The sequence below is a fragment of the Capsicum annuum genome, chromosome 10 (genome assembly GCF_002878395.1).
Source record: "Capsicum annuum cultivar UCD-10X-F1 chromosome 10, UCD10Xv1.1, whole genome shotgun sequence".
Taxonomy (NCBI): Eukaryota; Viridiplantae; Streptophyta; class Magnoliopsida; order Solanales; family Solanaceae; genus Capsicum; species Capsicum annuum.
Window position 1 is genome coordinate 155,330,123 of NC_061120.1, and position 16,157 is coordinate 155,346,279.

General features: G+C 30.4%; 1 pseudogene; it reads left to right on the plus strand.

Moving 5' to 3' along the window:
- The first annotated feature begins 3,497 nt into the window (after positions 1-3,497).
- LOC107852429 lies at positions 3,498-14,774 on the plus strand (annotated as a pseudogene).
- Positions 14,775-16,157: the final 1,383 nt, after the last annotated feature.

Sequence of the window (16,157 nt, forward strand, 5' to 3'; positions counted from 1 at the left end):
TCCATATGCCAAAATGGTGCTTCAAAGCGGCACCATGATATCTCCGCGTCGCGAAGTCTACCCAGTTTTCATTCGTCAATTTCAAGTGACCCACCGCGATAGTGGCACGTCGCAGTGGCCACCCAGATCGAGAAAATGTACGTTTTCCAGTTTCATATAAAAGTTTAAAGGGGGTACTTTGGTAAATCTCCAACCCGCAATCCGTCCAATTTATCATATTGGAGAGAACTTTATGCTTTATTCATTATTCTCTCTTATACAAAACCCTAAGGCTCATACTTTCTCCCCAAGAAATCCAAAATTTCTCCATTAATTCTCCAAGACTCTTCAAGATTGAGAATTCCCAATTCAAGAACTCTAAGAAGTCATCTCCAAAACATCTATAAAGATCCAAGATTCAAGTTCTAGCATCAAGATCATCAAATTATGGTATGTGAGGTTTGAACAAGGATAATTCTTTCATCCTTGTGCCCAAAACTTTATTTTAATTACAAATTCACTGCAATTTATGAGATTTTCCATGAAATTTAAGTTAGGGTTTATACCCATTATCATTATTTGCAAGATTAGGAGATTTCCCTTGATTTAAAAGTTGAATTACATGACTTTATTCATATTTCTTTCATTGTAAAGTAATTTTCAAATTTAATGATGAATTATAAGTGTTTATATTATCAAGCATGAATTTTTAGATGTTTTAACATGAGATTGATGCATGGGTCGTTAAGCCCCAATTTAAGATTGTTATTTCAAGATTATTTGTGCTATGAGCACCCTCAAATAAGATTACTCATAGATTTTGACAAAGATTTGACCTTTTGGTCCTAAGCTAAGATAAGAATCCACTTTTTTTCAGATAACTTGAGATTTAAAGAAAGAAAATCATAATTGATTTTCTTGTAAACCCTTGTGCTATTTTTGAAGTGAATTTCTTAATATTTTGAGTATAAGAATGAGAGTAGTATTTAGCACCAAGATGGGTAGGTTACTACGGTTTCAGATCCCAGAACTACGTGCCAATGTAGGATTCAAATTGATTCCCACTTCTACGTGGATAACTCAGATTGTGATCACTAAGATAGAAGTCCTATTCCGATGGCAAGGGTAGAACAACCCTACTAATGGGGGCCAGACATGGGACTCCATGGATGCTCACATGGTGTATGTTGGTTAGAAGAACCTTCCAAAAGATGTCTCCTTCTCTTCAACAGTCTATTGATTTAAAGCTTTAAGATAAAAACATATGTTTTAGAAGTTATGGTTTTAAGATTCTTAAGCTTTAAGATAAAGTATTTTATAGATCTCAAAACTAAGTGTAATGGCTCACCAGATTTATGTTATATGTTTTATCATTTATGATATATGATCTTCAGATTTTGGATTACTCAAGCTTGTGTGAGTCATTTACATTTAGCATGCATGATTTTATAAACTGTGATGATATTTCTTACTTATTGTATGCACCCCCATATACTCAGGTCATCCTCAAAGTACTGATCCATATATATGTCTATGTGCTACATTGTCTCATAATGTAGGTTCAGGTGCTCAGTCTCAGCAGTGTTAGTGATTTTCGAGCATCTCATCTACATCCCTGTAGTTGGTGAGTCCTCATAGTTCGGGGAATTAGTTATTCATACTTTCAGTTTATTAGTAGATGTTCCTTTATTCATTTCAGACAGTTTGAGTCAGCTGGGGGCCTGTCCCAGTGACTCTCTAAATTTAGATAGTAGAGGGTTGTCGGACTAATAGATTCAGTTTTAGACATTTGATTCAGAATTAAGATTTTTCAATATTATTTTACCAAGACTTCTAGCATGTTTCAGATAAGATTTTCCATATTATTATGATTTCATATTCATATTTTCCCTATGTTGAGATCTAGACTTAGTAAAAAGTATCCAGGGTTCGCTCAGGACTACTTGTAGTTCGGAGCACCATGTGGCATCCCGGGAACTAGATTTTGGGGAATTACAAGGCACCAAATAAATGCATAAGTAAATGACTAAATAAAAATAAGGCAATAAAAATCGAGATTTTTCAAGTCTCTTTATGACCTCATTAATGGGTTTTGACTCATTTTTCTACTTCTTCCATCTTGTTGCACCTGCATGCCATATAATTGACTTTAGACTTAAACTTCTGACTTGAATCGAAAAGATGGGCCTCATTGGCCCATTACGCAATCCAAGAAGAGAGGAGTCCATTTGGACTAGATAGATTTCTTGCATGCAAAGAAAGGATAAAGAAATTAGTGTACGTTCAAGGCATAAAAGTGACATATTTTAAAGCAAAATAAAATATCAAGAACCAATTTTTAAATGACAATAATAAGCATCCTTGCACACGTATAATAAGAATGAGAGTCAACAGATAAAATATAAAACAAAGACACCCACTTACATGCCTCATGATTTATGTTCATATTACGAATGAATAAAGGTAAAAGGAAGAAGGTTATATTCAATGAATTAATGCGAGAACAAACAACGTAAGCTTGTGAAAGTAAAGAGATAAGGCAATAAAAAAAAATATCCATGACTTCTAAAATTGAACAAACCTAGACCCTAATCCATATAACAAAAGAAAATAAATGCTAACTTTTCAAGAAAGGGAATCTCTAAATTTCAGTTAAGGTGACATTAACGAAGATTCATACATCTAAATTACAACCAATATTTTATGAAAAAATGTGTAACGGCATATGTTTTATCTTTGTAAGACATCGTTAATTCTCTTTTGATATTATGAATCAAAGAGAGACACGAATCAAGTTTTTACACACACAAAGAGCACATATAATAATTCAAAGGGAGTAAGAAAATTAGAACAAAAGTTTAGAATCTCTAAAAGTGAAATATCATTCAACAATCATACTATGCATAACTCGAAAATATCTAAATAATTCTATTTAGCCATAAAAATTCAAACTTTCTCATCATTTTGACAGAACAACATGTGAAAAAAAAGGAATAAACATATTTGATGGAAAATAAAGCCAGCACTTCATCTTCATATGAGGATTTTGAAATTCATTAAAATAATTAGCAAGCAAATGACAAGTTCTTGACTTAACTAATTACTATTTTATTAAGGCAAAACAAATAATAGTAACTATTCTTTTCGACATAAGGAAAATAACTTTACATGCTAAAAATAAATATATCTGCCAACAATGAATTTAAACAAAGCATAAGTACGTCTTTTAAGTAAAGATTGAAACTTTATCCATAATAATCAAAGAATTAAGTCAAAAAGGTTAAACCATCAATATTAATTATTTTTTTCAACATAAAGGAAACAACTTTATATGCTAAAAACAAACAAATCTCCCAACAATGAATTTAAACAATGTATAAGCACGTCTTTTATGCAAAGATTGAAACTTTAACCCTAATAATCAAAAACTAAAGCCAAAGAAACACGTTCAACTATTGTTAGCTCATTTTTATATCATGAACATGAAAATAGCCATAATATCAATACCACAACGTCCTATGGCCTTCAAGGTCGTCTACAACCTTCAAGGTCATCTACAGCAAACAATTCCAGCAAATAAAATTACAACTACGAATAACGAAGAAAAAGGAGATGAAGAAGAAAATGATAATAAAACTAAAAGGGAAAAGGTATGTTTACGTTTTCCGGGACAGCAAAATGGGACTTCAAACTTTCTTCGTGGTCTTGATCACCACTGAAAAGCAATCTTTCGAGAACTTCGATTAGACTACCGCTTGAAAATTTTTACTAATGAAAAGAAATTTAAATCTTTGCTCAAAAGTTTTTTCCACTCTTTGAGACTTTTAAACTTTTTAAATTTTTGAGAATTTTTCTTCTACCAAAATAGTGGTGGTGTTTATAGGAAAGGATCAGGATTCAATTCTATTAATCCACTAATGTGGGAGAAAAGTATTTAGGGGTATTTTTGGAATTTTTAAAATTAAAGATAAGGTGAGGTGAAATATAAGGTGGGGGGAAATTGTACAATGTAGTATAATTTTTTACTTTTAAAATTGAAAAAAGGACAAGGTTGAGGGAAAAATTGTACAATGTAGCACAATTTTTGAATTTCAAAATTTGAATTTGGAAAAAGGACAAGCTTGAGGAGGAATTATACAATGTAGTACAATTTTTGAATTTCAAAATTGAAAAGAAGGGACAAGGTTGGGGGGAATTATACAATGTAGTAAAAATTTTAAATTTCAAAATTGGAAAAGGGACAAGGTTGAGGGAAAATTGTACAATGTAATACGATTTTTGAATTTCAAAATTTGAATTATGGGATTTGAATTTGATTTGGTGGGAATTGAGTAGAAATTATGAGAGTTTTTAGAAATTTAGGGTTATTTAACATATAACCCCAATTGAGATTTAAAATTTAGCCAAATTTTATTTAATTTTAACCAAATGAAAATCAATTGGCCGATTGCATTGTAATTACAGCCAATTTGATTTCAATTATGGCCAAATGTAATAAATTGGCTAAATTAAATTAAAATTCAATATGAATTAATACTTCATTTAATCCTGAGCTTCTTGATTTAATAAAATCAAATAAATATTTCTTCAAATAAATTAATTTTGAGAACAAATTTTATTTAAATTAAGACTTTATCCGTTTATATTAATTTTCAAGCTTAATCAGTAAAAGTTTAATTTTGATAAAAGTGTTCATTTAAGTAACCAAATTTATACAATTTCGCATATGTAAATACGAAAACGAATAATCATCAATTAAATGACAAACTTAACCCAAACAAATATTTTAGATGCATTATCTGGATGAAATAAATATTTCAACTTTATTAAAAATTGAAGAAACCCAAGGTTAAATTTAGTCGTGGAGGGCAAAAATTAGGTGTCAATACAATTTAATTGACATTGATATAATTTCGAAGGTTAGCCTATGTGACACTAATATAATTCTGATAGTCAATCAAGTGTTTTATGTTGACATATTATTTTTTGTATATTTTATGAAATATTATTAATTTTTTAATGCGACCATAATAATTAATTAGCGGTGTTATATGAAAATCACAATTGAAGTAGCGAAGAAGACATGTCTTATATGGCTTATAATAACTAAATTAAAGTGATATAATAAAATTACTATAAAAAATACTTGTGGAAAAAGCATAAATGTGCCTCATATAAGACATCAAGTTAATTTAAAAAATCAAAAGTTAATTTACTTGATGTCTATTTTATAATTTTTATTCAATATTATAAATTTTTTAATACTTAAATACATAAATAACCTATAGTAATTAATTAGGGATAATATAGAAAAATTACGATTGAAGTAGCTGAAGTAGACAGCACAAACAGACATGTCCAAGACGTGCCTGCTTATTGTCCTTATTTTATATTAAATATTATAATTTTTTAATACTTAAATAATCTGTATTAATTAATTATGAATAATAGAGTAAAATTACGATTGAAGCAGCTGAAGCAGGTAGCACAAGCAGGCATATTGAAGACGTGTCTGCTTCAGCTGCTTCAATCATAATTTTACTATATCATCCCTAATTAATTAGTATAAGTTATTTAAGTATTAAAAGATTAATAATATTTAATAAAAAAGATAAGATGAAAATAAAATAATAAATTAACTCTTGTATTTTGTGCTACCTTCTTCGGCTGCTAAGAATTAAAAAATTAATAATATTTAATAAAAAAGATAAATTGGACATAAAATAATAAATTAACTCTTGATGTTTCAAATTAACTAGATGTCTTATATGAGACCCATTTAAATTTTTTTCACAAGTATTGTTTAGAGTAATTTTGTTATATCACTTCTAATTAGTTGTTATAAGTCATTTAAGACATGTTTGCTTCATTGTTTAAATCGTGATTTGATTATATCACCCCAAATTAATTAATTTTTATGATCATCTAAGCATTAAAAAATAAATAATATTTCATAAAAAGGATAAAATGCACACAAAATGATATGTCAACATAAAATATTTGGTTGACTATAGAAATTATATTAGTATCATAGAAATTACGATGGGATAGAGGAAGGCATAAGGTAACATATATTATTTAAAAATGAAAAGACACGTAAACTAGGATGGAGAGAGTATTAATATATTATTAAAAAATTATGCTAAAAGAATTATAAATTACACAATTAATAACTTAAAAAATGTAAAAGATATAAAATATAATTTATATCTATTAATATCTATAATCTATAATAATATATTAAAAGTGTGAAGGGTTTTAGAAATGTTGTTTGAACTTTTTATCCTTCATTAAAAGTCTTTGTTTTATACAAAATTATTTTTACACTATTTTTTCCTAATATTTAAGAGTTGAAAATTAATTAAATATTTAAGGTAAAATCTTTCCTTATTAGAAGTCATTAGAATTAATGACAACTAATACTTCTTCCATTAGTTTAAGAATTCTAAATCAACTAAATTTGCTTTTAAGAAGATTGAAAAAATCTAGAAATAAATATAAAAGTTTTAGAATAATGAAAATTTACGAAATATCAAATTTTTAAAAGTTTAAAGTACGAAATAAGAATGTAATCAATGATTTTATAAAGATTTTCTTTAAAAACAAGAAACGATTTTAAATATAGAAAAAGAAAGATAAATAATCATACCACAAATATGATTTAAATTGATGCGTCTCTCTTAACCTAGAGGTACTGCATGACAAACGCAAAAGTAATGATTCATTAACCACTTAAAACTTCTGGTGGTAAAATATATATGTGCTTACACTATATATATGTTTATGTTTATATTATTATATTAAAGTGTGAAAAACTCTTGACAAGTGATTTAAGTTTTTACACTTCATTAAAAATCTTCAGAATAAATAAAATCATTTAATTTAAATAATCAAACGTTACACGAGCAAGGCACGTGCAGTTAAAATAGTATATATATATACATATATATATATATATTGATTTCATAAAAATTCTACAATCAAAAATAGACAGAAAAGTACAAACCTTAAATAGTAAAGAAAAAAGTATCATAGAATATCCCAAAATAAATAATCTTTAGAAAGACTTACAAGAATTGAGAAAAAGATATTGCACAAATAAAGAAAATAGCTCGGTTCAGAGAGCACTTTTTTCGTTGAGAATTCCTCATTCCCTTTCGTGAATAGCTCTCTCATGAATGATCCATTTTATTAGACGATCTTAAAGAAAGCAGAACAAATTCAGCCACACCCAAAAGGACTGTCAAATTACCAGCCTTGAGGAAGAACAAAAGTATTAGCAATAAAATAAAATAAAATAACACAATAGTAATCTTATTATTGGAAATTAATAAAAGTTTAGAAAAACTTATTAAAGAAAAAGTTCAATTAGAAAAACAAATTAGCCAAGACAAAATTATAGATGAATTAACTAAGCAATTAAAATGAATAGAAGTAACTCCTCAAAAAGAGAGAACAAAAATTACTAAAAAGAAACAGTCACGGACCTTTTTCTAACATTCACAGACAAGTTAAGGGCAAGCTTCGCTCAAGACAAACTAGGAAATAACATGCTAATTCGGCTGATGAATACATCAAAAATGATTTCAAAATAACACTTAGAAAAAGTAATAAATATAGACAAAGACATCCAAATTTTTCAACAAAATAAGTTAAAATTATTAAATCCTAAAATATTATATAATGCAAGAGGTTTTTCTTCACAGACAAAATTATATAGGCATTACAGAGAAGAACATATGTATGTTATTGGCGATAATAGTAGCAATGTGAACTTAATCAGTCAACATTCTTTACAATAAATTAAAAAGCTAGATATGAGCCTCATGCATATGGGGTTAATAGTAATAGGTTTAAAAGGACTGACTAGAAAAAATCTAGGAACCAAAGTATTAGTCACGATATACGATAATAGAAGGTCAAATTCGAAGAGATCTATAATAGGAATAACAGAAATAGATATGTCAAGCAATGGAGGAATTTTTTATTGTAGCCCCGATTATATGATAAATTCTTTAGAATTCAGAAAATATATTAAGATAGGTATTCAAACTAAAGGGTATGAGAAAATGAACGGTGGAAATAATTTATTAGTATGTATAAGTTTTATAGGTAAATTTGTACAAACAGTGATACCAAATTTAAACTCAAGCTAGAAGACGTAGTGAGCCTAATGGAGAATAAGAGAATAAGACTAATGAAACAATTAAAATAGATTAAGAGGAATATGCTGAATTAGAATGGAATTTAGAGAAATTTAGCAAAAAGAATATACTTAAATCAAATGATAATTTAGGGGTCATTTGGTAGAGTGTATAAGAATAATGCAAAATATAGTGTGTTAGTAATGCTGATGTTAGCTATGCTTGCATTAGTTATGCTTGTATTTTTCTTATGCAGTGTTTGGTTTGATGTATTAAAAATAACATGAATTAAATATTTTCTAAAAAAAATTTTTTATACAAAAATATCCTTCATATATATATTGAAAAGGATGTGAAATTTTTTTTTTGAGGGATAATAGTGTCTTTAATTATGCTAATGCATGTATTGGATCCATTGCATTGCTAATACCATGGATTTTGAGGTATTAGTAATACACATTAAACTAATGCATGCATTAGTTTTTCAATACACTCTACCAAACGACCCCTTGATGTATACAAATAATAAAGAACAAACCTCAGTTAGATTTACGAATTATAAATATGCTAATAAAAAAGAAATCGATGAAGAATTTGAAGAAAGTAAAAGTAAGGAATACATGAATATAGAAATGGTAGAAGAAGATGATTTCAAGGTAAATAATGTTATAATAAAAGCAGAAGTTATGTATGAATAAATAACGATAAAAAATTTGAATGCAAACACGTTAAGATTGGAAATTTGGACTTTATTGAAATGAAAGAACATTTTATAAAATGTGAATTAAGAACAAAACATTATGGATATAGAAATAGAAATAAGATGACAAATGAAATAGAGAAAGAAAATGATTTAGAAATTAAATAATGTATATGAAAAAATTAATGGAAAGTGATATAAATTAATGGAAAGTGATATACAGACGCATATAAGATATTTATTATTTAGTGCAATTGTGCAAACAATCAATTTCAGATAAATTCTTACCACGAAATAATGTAAATTGTTTTGCTCTAGCTATTATTATGTGCCGTATTTATGTTATGTAATCTGCTTCTGTGCTTTACTATGTGTTTGTGTGGTATCTCGTGCCTTGAGCCGGGGGTCTATCGGAAACAGCCTTTCTACTTCATCAGAGGTAGAGGTATGGACTGCGTACATCTTACCCCCCAGACCCCACTAGGTGAGAATACACTGGGTTTGTTGTTGTTGTATTATTATGTGTAGTGTTGGAAGCAGCTAAGCAAAAGTAGGTTAGGAACACAGACCGTGATTCCCGTCGCAATGCAAGCTGCTAACATGCATGCAAAATAAGTAATTAAATAAGTAAAAGTACACGTATAATTATAAGAGTTCCTTTGTGTGTATTGTTTGATTTCAGTGCATAACAAAGCAAGGGTGGATTTGTCATGCGATAATTTTTTATATTAGTACCGTCTCTATCTCAATTTGTAAGATTCATTTTCTTTTTAGCCTGTCTAAACAAGAATGAGATATTTTAATATTTAATAAAAATTTAACTTTAAAATATTTATTTTATCCTTAATAAAATGATTTATAACCACATAAATATCTATGACTTACTTAAGACCTCAAATTTTAAAAGTTTTTCTTTCTTTATTTGTTAAACTTTGTGGCGAGTCACACTAGCTACCTCATATAAACTGGCATAGAGGGAGTAATAAATAACAACAATAACAACTTATCCAGTTAAATGTCACAAGTATGGTCTAGGGAGGATAGAAAGTGTGCAAACCATACCACTACATTGTAGAGGTAGAAATACTGTTTTCGAAAAATCCTCGATTCAAGTGCAGCAAATCCAAATAATAAAATAATAAAAATAAACCTTAAAATATGGAAGACACTACCAGAAATTAGGCCTATGGCAATGAACTTTTTGGCGACGGTTGTAAAAGCGTTGCCATAGACTATCTATGGCAACGGTTCCAACCGTTGCAAAAAATAATTGTTCTATTAGCACTATAACCGTTGCTATTGAGAATGAATCGTTGCAATAGATATATGTAATGCAACGCTTTTTAAAACCGTTTTCATAGAACATCTATTGCAACACTTAATCAAGAAAAATTATCTGTGGCAACACTTTTTAATTTTCCTCCACAATATTTTACGTAGCCAAACATACATTTCTCAATAGAAATAATCAAAAAACCCTCTTTCTTTCTCATAAAAAAACATAACCCTACTTCTTTCTCATATACAAAAATTTACTCTGTGATTTGCTAGAAAATCCATTTCTCATTGAGTAAAGGAGACGGAAGATACAGTAGTGTGATTTTCTAGAAAATCCATTTCTCAATCAATCAAAAATCCATTATTCCTCAATCTAAAAACATCGTTAATCTTTGATTTTGTTACTTTGTTCTTCTTCTTTTTCACTCAGTTCATCGAAAGTTGTACGGTTTGTTGTTGCTGAGAATTGAGATAAGAACACAAAAGCCATAGTTTTGGTCGTTAGGTAACATCCTTCATCTTTTATTTCGCTTAAACAAAGTTGTTACTTTGCTTTTCTTCTTCTTCATTGTTTTAATGTATTATTACTAAATTTTTTTCGTAGTGGGTTTTTAATTTACTGACGAGAGTGTTAATGAAAATTAGATTTTGGTAGAACAATTTGTGAAGTACTTTGAGAGGTATGGAGAGATAATGGACTTGGTGATTATGAAAGATAGGCATACAGGTAGACCCAGAGGTTCTGGGTTTATCACTTATGCAGATCCAACCGTTGTAGACACTGTTATAGCCAAAAAACATATTATCAATGAAAAACTTGTAGACACTGTTATAGCCCAAAACTATATTATCATTGACAAACAAGTGAGTAGTTTAGCTTCTGTTTTATGTACATCCTCCTTTCATGTTCAATTGATGTTGAATTGGAGTTGTGAGATATTATAAAACTATGTCCAACTTTGTTGACTACCTGTAATATATATAGACACTTTAGTTAGTCATGCTTTAGGTAGAGAAAGTTCAAAGTGCTATTTCTAAGCGGTACACAGATTAGTGTAATGATGGGTGGACAGATTAATAGTTGTGCAATGCCTCGAGCTAACAATCAAGGAAATTGGGTATATTGGCCTTCGGCTGCTGCTACTACACCAATTGTGATGGTTCCACAGGCTGATTCTCCATAATCACTTCCAACGGAGAGACGAGCTTCGCAATCTCAAAACCATCAGAAGCATGGCTCGACAGACAAAAAACAAGTTAATTTTAGTATTTCCCAGCCCCAAATTATTTTTCAGTTCAACTTTCATAAGATGAGTCATCTAAAATATAAGAAATGATAATCAAAACCACACCTGAACTATCAGTTTTTTGAGTTTGACATCCCAACTATTGATTGTTTCATTTTCCTAGTTAACTTAAACTGTCACCAATTGTCCAAGGTATAGTTGGCGTAATCAACTTCGAGCTATGTTTAACCATTTAAACGATAAATGATGATAATTCAGGTAGGAAAAATAATTTGTTGATAGTTTGGTGTTGAACTCTCATAAAAGTGATAGTTCAGTGTTTTTGACCATAACTCAAAATATAACTAACAGTAGCCCGTAAACAAAATTGAATTACTCATCATTTATAAATAAGGCATGTTACTTTCTACAACATGTAAAAGTTCTTTACGAAATTGAGTCAAGAGAAAATTCACCATCATAGGTAACAACTCTTTACAAAAATCAGCATGAGAGACTTCACCTACTAGAAGAAAAATAGGATATAGGTAAGCATGGAATATATTGTCAAAATATGATCCCATCTAAGAAGTGAGGCTCACTCTATACATGTCATGTATATGAAATTCTTTTCCTAGTGGTTATTGTAATCAATCGTTTAATATTTATAAAGATTGTTCCGTTATTACTTTTAAAGGTATGGGGTTCATATCTAGTATTTATTGTTATTTTAATAATTTTTCACACATAAATTTATACTTGAAGTAGCGGGTTTAGATGAACCCAGTACCATACATTTGATCTGCCCCTGTATAGTTGCTTTAAATTTGTATGAATGTTCTTCAAATTTCATTTGTACATTCTTCAATAGGCTTGCAGAACAGAGAAGAATCTGAAATTTCTCCTGCAAAAAGTGCTGAAGCAAAGTGATGTTGGTAGTCTAGGAAGAATTATGTTGCCAAAGGTACTTTAGTTAATGTCGTCATAAATTGTGATTTATTCTCATTTTGTAATTACAGTATGATTTAGTGGATTATTGAAAATTTTGTTTATAAGCAGAAAGAAGCAAAAACTCATCTCCCACAACTTGAATCAAGAGATGAAATTTTAATTGCCATGGAAGACATTGGAACATCTCATGTCTAGAACATGAAATATAGGTATGCCAACTCAAAATAATTTCCATGATCAAAGCTAATGTTTATTACATTTTTCGATTCAATTGTTTACCATTTATTTATAGTCATCTTGCTTTTACAGTTGTTGATTTTCGCATTTTATTTTCAGGTATTGGCCAACTAACAAAAGCAGGATGTACCTTCTTGAGAACACAGATGTGGACCCAATTAACCCGGCTCTTGCTTTGCACAATTCATTATGACATACTAAGCAAGTTTGAGTGTTTTCTTTCCTGATTCTTGAAGGTGATTTTGTTCTAGCTAATGGACTTCAAGAAGGTAATTTCATTGTAATATACGCTGACATGAAGTGTGGAAAATATGTGAGTCTGTATTTGTGTTATACTTCTTTAGTTTTGTTATCACTTTTAAGCGTGTAATTTTCTTTATAATTTGAGTTAAAATTATTGAAATATGGATAACAGTTAATACGAGGAGTAAAAATATGGCCGAATGGAGCAAAGTCAGATGACACACAACCTGCAAAAAACACGTGCGTAAAGCAGTTGTTGCTGCATCATCTCCAATTGCACAAGCAGTTAGATAGTCCAGCAAAAGAGAAACTAATCTCAAACAAGTGAGTAGTAGCTGTCATCTTTTATTTTACGAATTAGTAATAGAGTATCTGTAAACTAGAATTCTCTGTAGATGACCCCGACTTATGCAAACTACATGTTTAAAAGGTTCGTAATTGTTAGTCAAGGCTACAGTCTAATGTAGATGTGTATGTAAGTTGTAATCTGAAAGTGTTGAAGGGGAGTCTTGTTGTAACCGATAAAGTTGTTGCCATTTGACCTGGAGGTCATGGACTCGAGTTGTGGAAATAGCCTCTACCAGAAATGCAGGGTAAGGTTGTGTACCTTAAACCCTTGTGGTCCGGCCCTTCCCAGACCCCACACATAGCGGGAGCTTAATGTACCAGGCTGCTCTTTTTTTTTGTAATCTGAATGTGTTATATACATTTACCGAGCAAAGAACTTGTATTCTACCAGTGACATTTGGCCGATTATTGTCGCAGCATAGTACTCTTTTCATATTACACCTATCTATCTTGATAGAGTAAAATCTTTTTACTGATTTTACTCTATCTGTACATAAGAGACAAGCTCTTCGTAGTCGAATTGTATGTCCATGACTCTCGTCGACCATTGTTAGTGTCCTTAGATAAGTATGTTCATGACTCTCATCGACCGTTGTTAGTGTCTTTTGATAAGTATGTCCATGACTCTCGTTGACCATTGTTAGTGTCTTTAGATATTATCTGCGAGAACAGAGATGTAACGGAGGGCAATTTAGGCCACAAATACATCAACGTACCTTCAAACCTGGCACTAATTTAGTGATTAAGATGTTTAAATCAAGGTTGATGTACAATATTTGATCTCACGTGCAATGATAAGGGTTATTAATAATTTTGTTGTGCCTATTTGCAATCTATTGAGTGCAATATCCGTATTAAAATTACAGTTGACTTTTCTTTAAAACATATTATAATGACAGTCCTTATAAGCTTAAATTGTCATTATTCCCTTGTTTTGCTTTGCAGTGATGAGTTGTTGCTGAAGTCCACATAGAGGAAAAAAGTAAATTCACCTATTGTAGAAGAAGAAATATATGACTTCATCAAACATATAGTTTCTGAATGGGTGACAGATCTCTGGTACTCCCACATAACTTCTGATACACAGGGTCCGGAGAAACTTGTGCAGATGATGAATGGTGTTCTAGGGGAAATTTCATGTCACATGAGAATTGAGAACTATTAATCTTATAGATATTATCATAAGGTTTAAAATTTTAGTTTCTGGATGTTGCTGAAGATTTGCTTCTTATGTTGAGGAAGTCATTCAACTGAATATATGCAGGGATTATCAATCTAATACATACTCACTTGGAGCTTTTTTGTGCAAACAAAATACTGATTCAGAAGAAACTTTCATAACATGGTCTCACTGTAGTTGCATGGCAGATGGACAAAGTGATGTAAGTTTGCCGAAGAACTCTATTCATGGTAATGGGTATCCTAACATCCCGATATCCATTGAGGTTAGTTACTCACAACAACCAATTACAAAATAGAATTACACTATGAAATATTATTTCTTGAATACCCGTCATATTTTGGTATAAATTTGGTATCCCTCCTCCTTTCCTGCACCGGTAGAGGCGTAATTCGCAAGTGTTCAGTTCAATTGCTGGTTTATTGCTTGGTTCTGTATAGAACTGGCAGTTACCAGCTGGCTTAGTTGTTGATTCTGCTGAGTTATAGCACCCATGATCATTTCTGCTATTATCTTATCCTGATCTTCTCGTTGCCACCTGGCTATAGTAAATATCTAAAGTTCAGGAACAATTGGTTGTTATATTCTTTGTGGTCGAGTATTGCTCTAATGTTTTAGATGGTCTAATAGTCACTCCGAGAGATTAAACCCTTTGGGAAGTTTGCCTACTTTTTTGTAACTGAAGCCATCACTTGTTAGTTTTAACAAAAGTTTTTGAGAATTTCATTTGTCACGGGCAATTTATGAAGTCACCAACTTTTTTGCAAATGAGGAATCACTCTGTTAGTATTAACAAAGTTTTTTGAGAATGTCATGTATCATGCATACTAATACATCATGTGTATGATAAATTGACATTTTTTGTTTATGATGTGAACATTTTCAAGAATAAAATTAGCCTTATAATCTTTCGAATATATCCTCCCTCTATTTCAGGTGCAGATATGGATGTGGAAGATGCTTACTTAATCCAGAGTAGCAAAGTGACAAACAAACGACCAGCATCTAAACTGGAGGTCTTGCTCATGAAATTTTTTTGGTCAATAGTGCAATTACGCATTAAATCTCTAATATTAGTGCAATTTTGGATTATGAGATTATTAATGAATAATTTTATTTTGTGATATGCATATATTGTGTTATAATTTATTATGTATGTAAATAAAGATTTACATTAATTAATACGACTATTTATATAAATCGTTTCAATTTAATAACATGTAGTAATCATTATTGCAATAGATCAATAAACCATTGCAATAGGTAGTCAAAAAGCGTTGCAACAGAATATCAAAAGCGTTGCAATAGATGCTATTGCAACGGTTTAATGTTGTTGCAATAGAATCTATTGCAACGGTTAGTAACTGTTGCAATAGATGAAAATAGACATCCCAATAAGTAATAAATAGTTGTAATAGGTATTCAAAAAGCGTTGCAATAGAGTAACAAAAGCGTCGCAATAGATGTTATTGCAACGGTTACCAACCGTAGCAATAGCATCTATTGTGACGGTTCATAACCGTTGCAATAGATGAACATAGGTGTCTCAATAAGTCAAAAAATAACCATCGTAATAGATCTATTTATGTCGACGGTTGCCATAAACTGTCACCATAGCTCTACTTATGGCGACGGTTTAGACAATCGTCACAGAAACCGTTGCAATAGACCTATCGCAACGCCCACCTATGAGACACTTGCAGAACCGTTGCAATAGGTCTATGGCACCATTTTTTTTATCTATTGCAATGGTTTTGCAACCGTCACCATAGATCTAATTTCTGGTAGTGAGATAAGAGTCATATCGTAAAACATAAAGGAGGGCAGTGTGATAGAGCGAAATCCAAAGAGATCCGATGTCTGAAATTATC